The sequence below is a fragment of the Mercenaria mercenaria genome, chromosome 11 (genome assembly GCF_021730395.1).
Source record: "Mercenaria mercenaria strain notata chromosome 11, MADL_Memer_1, whole genome shotgun sequence".
NCBI lineage: Eukaryota > Metazoa > Mollusca > Bivalvia > Venerida > Veneridae > Mercenaria > Mercenaria mercenaria.
Window position 1 is genome coordinate 11,891,140 of NC_069371.1, and position 13,880 is coordinate 11,905,019.

Here is a 13,880-nt window from a genome sequence, read left to right on the forward strand (position 1 = left end):
CGCGTGCACCACACACAAATACACACACACCCAAAGCCAACACAAAAGGACAAAACGAACAACACACACGTACACAAAGCCAACACGTAAGACGAAACGAACAAACAAAGGAACACAGTGGGGCACCGCCTTGGAACGGTCAGTGGCAAAAACACCACTGGGGAGCTTAAACCGGTTTATGGTGCACCTAACCTCACTCTTACCCCCACCATGTTCCAAAGACATGGGACAGTGTAAATAAAAGTAATCCCCTCCAGGTGAATCTCTTACATACGTAATGGAAACAAAAAGGCATGGCATGTAAAACACAAAAATGCTCGTGTATAAATATATAAAAAACAAACCTTAAGAACCAGAAACGTATGTACTCAATGCCTTTTCAGAAGACAGAGCAACAAGAGAAACACCCTTAAAGGCCCGACGAAACAGGCCAGAAGACAAATATCAAAACAGTTCAGTCGCAAAAGCTTTTTAACGACCATCAAATGGTCAATTATGAATTTCAACTTGAATACTAGTAGTTTCTGCACTCTTTTGAAAGATAGTTTAACCTGCATCAGTTTTATAAACAATTTCTCTGAACTTTTACAGAGTTCATATATGAAATCATCGTATCAAAATAGTGCCAATATGGGCAACATGTAATACTGTTTACAGCATTTTTAAATCATCTATAGTGATACAGAAAGACAACTATTCTACAAGAATAGCCATTTTCCAAGAAAGCAGCCTCCCTAAATCAAAACACTACAGCAGTGATGAATGTGATTGTTTATCAGATACTGATAAACAAGACAATGTTGAAAACGTTGTATAAATTAAAAGCAAGTTTACCTGTTTTTACCCTCACTATTGTATAATTAGCACGTGCTGTGATACACCTGATTCGTTGATTGTCCATATTCCTGTGGCTGCTGCAATACATGTCTTTTTAAGTGTATCTCTAACAATATCCCATTGACTCCTGTCCTTTATCATCAAATTTAGAACAGTTGATACCTTTTTTATTTTCTATTTTAATGGCATATTCAGAAATGAAAAAGACAAACTTTATATATAGCTTGCACATAAAAAATTGAAATATTCCATATAACTTAGCAAAATGTATGAAATACTTGTGTATGCTATCTAAAATATTGATACATTTCTTCGCTCTTATCAACAGCATCTCTATTAGCATGGTTTTGTATTTGACTTATATCTTTATTCCAGGTGTACCTTCTTACAATCACATTATAAGATGATATACGGTTCATTATTATTGCAGATATTTAGACCACCTCAAGTCTTATATGGAAGTCTGGCCTTAATAAGTGTTCCAACATTTTTTTACAATAGATGCTGCTTATGTCAATAAAATGCTTGTCATAACGTTTTGAAAAATAGGTATGAAGTAAATAATTTCAATTCTTTTTCTTCATTTGGTAGTGTTTTTTTGTGCAAAGTTACAATTACTATGCTTTAGGAGAGTTAAACATTACACTCTTTCTTTTTGTATAAATAAATAAACACAATAAAAGTCACAGATGAAGTTTTGAACTTGGCAAGCTTACCTTATACCATTGCCATATTTCAACTTCCTGCAAACGCAAATATCATTTATAGATTGCCTATTTGATGCAAAGTACTTTGCATAAGTAATATACGTTTCTTATAGTACAAATTTACATCATTAGATCAGTCGTCAGGTATTAAAAGTACATAGAACAATTATAGTAATAACCCATTTAAGTCATATGCCTTTTGTGTTGCATACCACGTTTTATCTGCATGGACCATTCTCTGTGATTCAAAATACTTTGAAAAACGTACAAACTTCCTTGCAACACGTCAACGTTTCTGACATTTACTGTTAATGAGAGAATAATGTTGGTAACGTCCCATTTCATTCATATGCGTTTTGCATATTTCGTGCTCAAGGAGTATTTCAGTGCCGCACTTTTATTGTCGGAGTCAACAATTTTATTACAGCCAGCTTAACGGTATTCATTCCTTGGCAAGTACAACTTTTACAGAGAATAAACAAGATAATTATGTTGTCATATACAGACCCGTATTAACTTCTGCATGTAGAAATATATTTTGAAATTCTTGCCCCGCGCACAAAGCATACAGATTGCCGGAATAATTCATTTTTTTTCATAATTTCCTCTGTTTGTATAATTATATTATTTGCAAACATATTCCACCCATAAGAAAACATATCAATAATAACATGACTGTGAGTGATATTTTCGTCAATAACTTTAAAAAGAAAACGTAAGTTGACAGTTTAATCGATTTGAAAATGAAATCTATCTTGTTTATTCATTCGAAGCATATCTATTGAAAGTTATGCAAATCTTTGAAATAAATGTGATGTGATTTGTTTTGAAATGGATGCCTATATTACAATATTTTGAAAAACATCCTATAGGTTCACGCAATATATTTAGGTACTGAAGATATCGATGTTATTTCGCTAATATACCGTTAACTTTTTATCTAGTATATTTTAATACAATAATACTATTACATTTTAAAATTTATGATTAGAATGCATTAGACTAAATTTTTATTGATCAAAATTCCAATAATAATAACTGCATCCTGCTGATGAATTGATAACAATAGCCAGTTGTGGCAAACTTTTAGATATGAAATGAATTATGAATTGCTATATTCCATAAAATTGCCCAACATAAGAGCTTATACAAAATATATATTAGTATGTTTGTGTTGTTATCTTGCGCATACAACAGTTTTATATAAACTTTCAAATCGGTTAAAGTACAACAAAACTGATTAACTTAATATTAAATAACTTCTTTTAAATTTTGTTTTATCATTGCTTTTAAGTCACACGGAGACGGACGATAAAGAATCCCAAACACTCTGGATATAACTTTGGTGAAGTGTGAGTCTTTTAGTTGAAATTGCAATCACAGAATGTGGATTGAGTCTAGAGTGGTGAAGCGGAGATATTTTGAAGTCAACGGTCACAAAAGCCGAACATTTATTTTGCCTACAATTTGACAGATGCGCAATTTCATTATTAAAATCAGCTCCCTCCTATGAAGACTGTGTATACAAAACACGAAGAGGTTTGACCTAAGAATGTTAATATTATGGAAGCAAATAGCTAGTTAACTAATTCTCTTAACTGGTTAATTTTTGGCTATCCTTAAAAAATGAAGTCAGGTGAAGCTAAGTCAATTTCTAAAATTCCTCGAAATAAAAGTATTTTTGCAACTGAGCTGTTATCCATTGACGGCTCTAAAACATGTCCTTACTTTGATTTTGTAAATTAAACACACATAGCTTAATTTATTTCTTCAACGTTTGACACGTCAATTTCTAGTACGCAATATCATTTGACTAAAGTACATCTCCAATTACGCTACGCTTAGGATCTGAAGACGTGCTATTGATAGTGTCGTTCTGACTACCCTTCCGCTAGCCAATCAGAGCCTTGCTGTCAACATTTTGAAAGTGAAAGTAGAAGTTTAAAAAATCTATATTTAGCCTGGGTTTTCACATTTACAATTCTTATGACGACCAAGTCCTCTTGTTTTAAGAGAAATCATATGTCACGTTGCTCGCGTAAGGTGTCAGACAGCCGGTTAGCTGCTCAGTCGGTAAAGCACTCGCCCTGTAAGCGAGGGGTCTCGTGTCCAAGCCCCGGACTGACTGCACATTTTTCTCACCCTTTGACATTTGACGCTATTTTGATGGTTCAGCCAAATGCTTGTTGAAAGAAGTTGTCTGATTGGTTCAAATAAAAACAGATTTGCGAAAAATAAAAATAGCAATTTCAGAAATTCAAATATACAGAAAGATGAATATGAATTTGTCATCCTCAGGTCTTCGTTTAGAAAATTAAGTACTTTAGTCACATTGTATCATTTAAGGAATATCATGGCTTGTTTCCACAGTTTATTTTTTACCTAATTCTCTGCCACAGCGGACAGACTTGTTCACATGTTTGTAATTATTCATGCTCCCTAAGCGAATTTCTGTTACACATTCAAGAAAAAAATTTTCATGCCGCTCATTTATTTTCATGCTGGTATTTAAGAATATGAAAGCGATATTTGTGCTCCCTAAGCGAATTTCTGTTACACATTCAAGAAAAAAATTTTCATGCTCATTTATTTTCATGCTGGTATTTAAGAATATGAAACGCTATAGAATATCTTTAACATTTTACTATAAGTGTTAAGCATTTTACCACGTATTTCCAATCAGTGTTTACGTTTCGCAAGTTTAAATATTCAAGTATATATTTTATATATATTTTAGATTATATAAGATGTTACAACATATATAATAACTTATTACAACGAACGTATTTTAATTTGGGAAACAAAGATAAAACTTCTTTTTAATTCCATCTTCAAGTATACTGATATATTATGTATCATCACTTATTCAGCACACTATTATTCAGTGGTATCAAACAGTGAAAATGGTTAACAAAATATCTTATATTTGCTATGCAAGTTCATATGTTTTGTTATCTATTATCTTTCTATCCGTCAATATGTCTTTCTCAATCCAGGTGTAATCATATAATGATGTCGTAATGTCTTATTACAGTCACAGTGTCTTTAATCAATCATGCATCGTGCAATTTCGACGTTGTAAAACTTTCCAACAACAAATGCTTGTTGAAAGAAGTCGTCTGATTGGTTCAAATAAAAACAGATTTGCGAAAAATAATTCAAGAAAAAAATTTTCATGCTCATTTATTTTCCTGCTGGTATTTAAGAATATGAAACGCTATGGAATATCTTTAACATTTTACTATAAGTGTTAAGCATTTTACCACGTATTTCCAATCAGTGTTTACGTTTCGCAAGTTTAAATATTCAAGTATATATTTTATATATATTTTAGATTATATAAGATGTTACAACATATATAATAACTTATTACAACGAACGTATTTTAATTTGGGAAACAAAGATAAAATTTCTTTTTAATTTCATCTTCAAGTATACTGATATATTATATATCATCACTTATTCAGCACACTATTATTCAATGGTATAAAACAGTGAAAATGGTTAACAAAATATCTTATATTTGCTATGCAAGTTCATATGTTTTGTACACATAAATGGCTGAAATATGTTTTTGTACAAAGCAACATGTAATAGTATATTCCTCTGCCATGAATATTTAGAATGTTTTCATGTACATAATTTAAGTCAGATCTGACATTGAGTACCCATGATCTCACTCGGCAATTTCCGTGAGATAATGTATGGACCCGCCTTGTCAATCGGCAATTTCCGTGATATAATGTATGGGCCCGCATTGTAACTCGGCAATTTCCGCGCGATTACGTATTCTCCGTAACCTACACTGGCATTTTTCGAGGTCAAACTTGGACTTCAAATCTGTCGGGTAATGCCGAAATCACAAACTAACAATACGTTATTTAACGGAAATTGACGATAGTCATTACGGGTCCATATACAAAATGTTGCACAGTTGCAAATAATCATAATCAAATAGAATAGTGACTCTTTAATGATTCTTTAAAGTACAATATGAGAAATTTTAAATATAAAGCTTGACCTTACTTAAATTGATTTTTGTTCATACCGTCTTAAGATCCGTCAAACATCAGGAGCTGTTACAGTTAATATTGGCACAAAGTTTCGGCAGAATGCAAAATGCATCTGTCAAGTCAATGATTTATTTCCTCTGTGATCAAAAATATTTGGCATACCTTTCAACTAGTATCTTTCTATCCGTCAATATGTCTTTCTCAATCCAGGTGTAATCATATAATGATGTCGTAATGTCTTATTACAGTCACAAGTGTCTTTAATCAATCATGCATCGTGCAATTTCGACGTTGTAAAACTTTCCAACAACAATTCCAAACTGTTCTTTTCTCCTTGTAGACCCGTAATGATTCCCACTCCACGCCAGAGGACAAATTAAAAAATTGAGGAATGCAAACACGAAGCATGCGATAATCTCTTCGGAATGCCCGCACCTTGGCATACCCTGCATAAATGACGAATCAATGTAACCGAGCCACATTTTGATCTTGACGCTAATTTCGTGCACTATTTGAAATAAATGTATGCATAAATGTGCTGGAAACATTTCGTAGGCAAAAGAAGTGCATCTAAACTTTCTTTGCGTGATATATGTTCTTACACTTGCCATGTTGCATTCAGATAAGTATATGGTGTATTTCCAGACAAAAAAGTATTGTTTGTCTTAATAGGGACTTTATCATTTGATAAATATAGATTTACTCACATCCAACTTATTTGCTATATTTACTAATATTTGCAGTTTTACCTATATTTTCAGTACTAGTGTACAGAAGTATAATAAATTGAAAGAGCTCCTAGCGTATTACTACACCACTTGGTAAGTTGTATGTCTGTTTCTCCTCTTGTAAAAAGTATTTTAATGATATATGTGAATTTACAGAAGTACTGTAGTATCGCTTAATATTGTGTGCAAGGTATTTGCGGTTATGGTCAGCACGGCTATTTTGCGGGAATATGAATTCGCGGATTTTAACTTTCGAATTTTATATGAATGAGACTAGTTTGATTGCATGGATTGACGGAACCACACACTCAACAAAACCCACGAAAATTTTTTCCTATACAAATATTTATGATTTCACAGTATTGAACTGTAATGATCATAAATCTATCAATTTTACAGAAATATGAAATTTTGTTGTTTTTTAGCTCAAAGGCTGTTAGGAGAAATGAGAAAAAACTAACATTACAACCTCAAAGTATTATCACTAAATGGCTCTAAATGTCCTTATGAATACGTAAAATTGTCCTTTGGAAGGTTGAAATCTGCACTCATTACAGATCGCTCTCTTTAAGTTCTTTCTAATTTCCCGTATGTAGTAAAAGAGGTAATTATGAAAAAATGTTCCCATATTGTTATATTTGCTACCTGTTGGTTGGAATGGTTACATTAATATATATATAATTTGGAACTGTTGAAATACTGTAGTTTTTTACGATTGAAGTAGCAAACAATTGATGCATAGAAAATCCAATACATGATTGCTAATTAATTAACATAAAATAAACTTTTGTAATATGTAATGACGCACGTGAAAGACTTTCATATATTTTAGTGATCGTGTTATAGTTATGTATGTATCCCAAATGTTTCAAATTCCACTGAGTTTCTTATCCGAGATGTTATTTATGATACTTTACAAATGTGCAAGGGTTACACTGCTTTCACATTAAGCCAGTTTAAGGTTTCATCTTACACTGAGAACTTGTTCCATGGGATAATTAAACATGAAAAATCTAAAGCTTATTATGCAGACATTATGCTTCAAAATTACTTTATTTACTTTAAAATTTGGTTACTATTAAGTGACGACAAATTCGTTTTGCTAAAATAGTGCATTTTGTTGTGTTGTTTTTTAGCTCACCTTTAAACAATATCTCAACTAAAACCATTTGGTGGAAGTTGATGAAACTTGGCCTGGATGTACCTTGGGCGGTCCCATTCAAAATTTGTTCAAAGAATTGAATTCCGCACAAAATTCTGGTTGCCATGGCAACCGGAAGAAAAAAAGATGAAAGGCATATAGCCTTAATATTTGGCATGTGACATCATCTAATGGTTCTCTATGAAGATTGTTCAAATATGCCACTGCGTTGAAAAGAGGCCCGCCCCGGGTGTCCCAAGTTTTACATAGACTTATATAGAAAAAAACTTTAAAAATCTTCTTGTTTGAAACCACAAGACCTAGGCTTTTGATATTTGTTATGTATCATTGCCTTGTGGTTCTTCACCAAGTTTGTTCAAATTATTACCCTTGGGTGAAATGAGGCCCCGCCCCGGGGGTCACAAATTTTGCATAGACTGATATAGTATTTAAAAAAAAATCTTCTTGTCTGAAACCACGAGACCTAGGCTTCTGATATTTTATATGTTGCATTGCCTAGGGGTCCTCACCCAAGTTACATAGACTTATGTAGGAAAAAATACTTTAAAAGTCTTCTTGCCTGAAACTTCAAGGCCTAGGCTTTTGATATTTGATATGTTGCATTGCCTAGTGGTCCTCTACCAAAATTGTTCAAATTATGTCCCTAGGGTGAAAAAGAGGCCTTGCCCTGGGGGTCCCAAGTTTTACATAGTCTTATATAGGAAAGAACTTTAAAATTCTTCTTGTCTGAAAGTTCAAGGCCTAGCCTTTGATATTAGGTATGTAGCATTGCCTAGTGGTTTTCTAGCAAGATTGTTCAAATTTGTATATGAGTTATATAGGAAAAATACTTAAAAAATTATCTGATCATATTTCCTAGACTGTTTAATTATAATTACCTAATGACCCCAAGTAATTAGGGGTCACTTGACTGTGACCTTGACCTACTGACCTACTTTTTTGTTTTTTAAGATACAGCTTTGAAATCTGGATGACATATACAGTTTTGCACACCGATCTTAACACTGACTTTCAGTGACCATGAATGTGACCTACTTATTTGAGCATCAGTTTGACATTTGAAATATGTGGCTCATATTACTCAGGTGAGCGATCCAGAGTCATCATAATCCTCTTGTTTCTTAAAGTTTTTTGGTTGTTTGTTTTTCAATTGGGCATGCTTTTAGATTTATGTCATTTTGTGAAATTCAGGAGATTATTTCAATTGTGAGTGATTGCATAAATAACGTATAAGCAAAGTAAAGCTGAGAATTCTAAGTATTTGTAATATATGAAAAGCTTCTTGCACTATATCAAATATGAAGAGTGGTTGAATGACTTTAGAGGGTATTGAACTGCAGTTTATATACAAACCTTAAGTGAACGTGAGCATACTTGAGTAATATAAATCGATCATTTTCATTGATAATTAATTATGCGATTTATTTGCTTTAGAAGTTTTTTTTATATTGTAATGCTCGTATGGAGACATGTTCTTTTATACCCTGTTTCGTTACTTTCAAAAATACGACCGACTGCCGAAGCTGAAATTTTAAAGAGACCAGTAATAAAACATCAATATTCTTCTGAGATCTGCCAGTAATATCACTTTCAGGGCATTGAATTGACCTATATTACATTTACTAGTGATATTTGCAGTGCACTGATTGCGTTTGCGACTTTAAGTACTGTTTCAAGAATCTTCGAAGAGCAGTGGCTGAACACATAAATGTATGGCTATCGCTTTCTTTAGCTATATGAATTGACAAAGAAGCAATGAATATATCGGGAAACCAAATGACCTCCTGAAATAAAAGAATGCATAGTGCGTTACAAAACTGTCTGGCGGGGACATGTTACTGAGATGTACCTTTAGTTAGACGAATAGCATAGAAACGAGTCTAGTCGAAACACTTAACTTGCTCACGACTTATATCAAAAATGAAAATTTTAAGTTCACACTCTCGTATATCTACTTTATTGAATAATTTTAATACAGAATCTATAAGAATACATAGATTTTGATTTATAACTTTCTCAGCTGAGGTGAAAAAATAGATACACGTGAACATATGTATGTTTCAAGTGACAATGTATGTTTTCTATACTTACCTTGTTAGTTTTGACAAAATTTCAAAGTAATGATTTCAATACATTTAACATTCTTTTCAATAGTTTTATGTAAGCAAATTTCTGAATTAAGATGAGAATCTGAAACGAATAGAACACTTATTGTCTGATAAAAAAACATTCTTATATTGTTTTCAATTTTACTAATGTTATATAAGAAATAGATTTGTTAGTAGAAGTTGGTTTCGAATTATTTGTTTTTAATTTTTAGTCACTGCCTTCTTAAAGTGCAAAATACTAGCTGATATCTGAAATATATATAAAATAGTTTAGGCGTGTATTGTCTTCTAAAATGTGTCAGTTTCGAATCAAGTTATAATGAAACAAAAAGGAGAAGAAAAAAATCAGTAGAATGAGTATTTGTTCCTTTATAATTCTTAAGCTTATGATATAATGATAAAAGATGTATGGACTAACATTGCAAAAATACCAAATTGTCATTACCATAGATTATTCGCAACAGTAATAAGAGAAATAGTTTTTCGCGTATCTTTCAAGATGTTAAGATATCTTAAAATGTTCTGTCGTTGTGCGATAATGCACTTGATAGATATACTAGTCTGATAGATATAGTTTGTTCCAATCCTGTCTCGACTTCGTAACTTTCATTTTTTTGATCACGTAGGTGTTATTGTTTCAGTTGTACCACATTTCATCAGACGGTTACTGAATGGAACAGAACAACGCAAAATTTCGAAATATACAATACAATCATTTCGTTGTTTACAATACCAGTACAACCATTAATTCGTAGACCTCTAAGTATCATATATCATATCCTTGAGCACAATTCTGGGAAGCCAATGAATACCAAACAATTACATTTACATATTTTTCTTGCTTTCGTTCGTACCTATTGTACAAGATTTAGAAAGAGAGCGTATAATAGAACATTCATATTCTTCAGACTTTCTTAATGATGGAAAAATAGAAATAGATAAACGGGAAGCAAGTGATCAGATTTCCACATAATGTGTCTGTTCTGGTCACATGATCATAAAACTGAGCGTGTGGAGATAAGCATCAAATTGACCAATTCTTCTAGACACAGATAAGAAAATAACAAATTGCAATGTTGCTGTCTTAGATTTGTTTCTAGACAGTGTTTACATTGTGTAATATTTTAACAAGATTATGCATTTCAGTTGACAGACCAGAAATAATATTATTGATTCAGTTTAATCTTTTAATATATGATGATAATCAATATTTTTTCCTGCTATAATCAATTCTTATTTCGACTATTCATTTATTGCTTTTAATTGATGGATCTCTATCAATATTCCGCCTTATCCTTTTTCCACGACATCAGATTGTTTTAAAATATGTATTTTCATTCTAAATGCTGTTTTCGACGGAATAGAATTATGTGAAAATCGTGGTTGTTCAAGTCAGATGTGCGAAAGGCATCCATGATGGATTTGTGTGATACATTGTGGCAGAAAACCCTTATTGTTAGCATTGTTCTGTCAGTCTGAAGCTCTACCAATGATTTAAATGCACTGTAATTTGTGAAATCGGTAACTGTGACATTGTTATTTACATGATAGTTGTATTTTTCTACAGTGAATATTTTTCTGACAGATATTTTTATTACAACAGATATAGATTTCTTGCTTGAGTGTACACATAAGAAGCATTTTAGTTTACAAGTACTTCCTTATAATGCTTAGCAATGGAAAGAAAACAGCATGAAAATGCAAAATTTTAGTCTCCAAACCATCTACTGTTACAGTCGGATATCGAGTACAGTCATAATCGTAAAAAAGTAATATCCTGTCTAGATCTGGAAGTCTATTTTAAATCACTAGTTGAATTGGTGCAGTATTGTCAGTTTGTGTATGATGTGACTCTATTTCCATTATCTATAAGATTTTAACAGAGTTTTTTTTATTGCAAGCCGTTCCGACAAGGAACGTATAACTTGAAAATAAATATGAAATACTTCATATTAATAAGAATGAAAAAATACGTTCGAAATATTTGTGAATGTTATCTAATACCATTATATATCTGAGAGTTTATCGGCAGAATCTTGTAAGAACTTGCTTCTGCTGTTTTGGTACCTTGCTGAATATTGTTATAATTCCAGATGCACAATTTTAAAATCACATGTTATTAATGATTCATTATCAGTGCTGATATTTGACCACCTGCTGGTCTTACATGAGAAAAATGTTCTTGTCAAAACATGTGTTTCAATGTCTGTATATTTTACAATATATGCCAAGCGTGACTGTATCATTTACGTCCGCATTGAGAATTATGCCAAGTACAAATTACGTTCGTAAGTTTACAGAAAATGTATAGCTTAATAATTGTATTTCGTATAAAATCTCTTTGACGTCTTTTTATCTTCAAGGGTATATAGTTTTAGTTGATTTCGATATCTAAAGTTCATATATAAATGTAAACATTTAGAAATGTCGAAAATAAGTTTAGTATATAAAATACAAACACTCAAAATACCTTTACCAAGGACGATCTTTATGAAAAATATAAGTTTTGTCAGAAAAGTTAAAGGTTATATATTATTTTGGGGGTTTTTGTTTTAAATTTCCACGAAAACACATTTCAATATAGAGAAAGCATATATTCAGCGAAAACATAAAATGTTCATATTCCTTGTGAAGATGAAACTACTTGTAAACAGGCACCAATACCTAGAGACACCTGAAGTCACACATGAAAAAAGAACAAAGAAAAGAAAGAAAAGCATACAAAGTATCTTACAAACAAATAAGATCGGAGATTGTACACTAAATTTTACAAAAGTAGAACATGGAATCAGCCGATTTTAAGCTAAAACAGATCTGCGAATTTTATACTTTATTTCGATATGAAGTGCACTGATATACAGACATTTATTCATCTTGTCAGCCAGCGACCCCCATTCTGTAACAGGTATTGAATGACAAACATTGCAACACATAAGATTATATTTACAATAATATCAATCCGAGGCATAAAACATAGTAAGTATGATTATATAATTACAAACTTCTAAAATACACTCATTGACCAGAAGATGAAATGTAATGTAAACAGCTCCATTTTTCAAACAAATGTTTTTATAGAAATTCGCAGACATGTCTTCCGTTGCCAAAGACACATTACGTTACAATGATTTAAACAGGCACTCAATACCTTTCTGATACCAGAGAAATGTTCCTGTCAAAGTATATGTGGCATCTTCGTACGCTTTTTTATTTCTTGAAATATAGATCCTGCGCCTTATACTTCAGTCAGCCATTATAGGAGATGAATCAGTTATTTTATTATCAATGTTTGTTTGTACATGTTTTTATAAATGCTGTCTAGATTTGCTTATTAATTTGTTCGAAATATTTCACTTTGAAAGAATTTACTTTGCAATTATACCGTGTTTACAGTTTCAAAGCCTATGTTGTGCAAAAAATACATGAAACAACGTGTACGTGCATACAAAGGTCATTTTACGCATGTCTGTATGTTGACTTCTACGGTTGTACTTCACAATGGAAGCATGTGCTAATATATGTAAATAGAGTAAGATTTCGAAGATAAATATGCGAGTGAACTTATTATAACCTAAACAATCACAATGTGCTAGAAGTGTCTGAAGAAAGTATGCGATCTCAGGGATTTGTATTTTCAGGGAAAATTAGCTCAACGGTAATCAGAATTAGTTTGTTCTAAATTGTCAAGGTTTTCCAATATTACATTTCTGCAAGAAATTTGTTTTCATATAAATTCTCGCATGTATATTTCAAAATTCACTGTTCACGTGATAGATTTTTTCTGTTTTCAATACGCCCAATGGTACATATATCTTTTAAAACTGAAAGCAATGCAAATTAAGCTTAAGCAATTAGTTTAAGTAAACTATTGAAATGAAATATGTATTGAATTTCCGCTCCTATATTTGTCTGAGACCGTACTTATAAAACCTTTAAAATTCATTTGAAAATCGTGTCTTAGATTGTTACATGAGAATTATTAAGTTCCGTACAGCACATGCATAGGAGCAGTGTCTTGTTTCCATCAACTTTGTGAGTGAGGACAAGCATATGCTTCACTCGCGAAATTGATCCAAATATCGTATTGTAAAGGAAACTAGCAAATGGAGGAATAAGCTGCATTATACGAGAAAACAATCGGTTACTTTAATTAAACCTAGATATTTAGTTATTTGTTAAGGAAAGTATTTGGTTTGTACGGGACAATATTGCTGGCTAACACCATTCACATTCCCTCCCGTCCCTTTCTCGGTTAAGATCACACACAGCTTATAAATCGGTAATGATACAGACCGTCAAATGCCTATAGACATTAAAAGGTAAGG

General features: G+C 32.1%; 1 protein-coding gene across 3 annotated transcripts in view; it reads left to right on the forward strand.

Annotated features, from left to right (window-relative positions):
- LOC123532215 (ligand-gated ion channel 4-like) overlaps positions 1-13,880 on the forward strand; it is a 265,041-nt gene that overhangs the window by 123,411 nt on the left and 127,750 nt on the right. For all 3 annotated transcript variants that reach the window (XM_045313598.2, XM_045313597.2, XM_045313596.2), the window contains exon 3: positions 6,319-6,378. The gene's annotated coding sequence lies outside the window, so the exon portion shown is untranslated. The remainder of the gene's footprint in view (positions 1-6,318; positions 6,379-13,880) is intronic.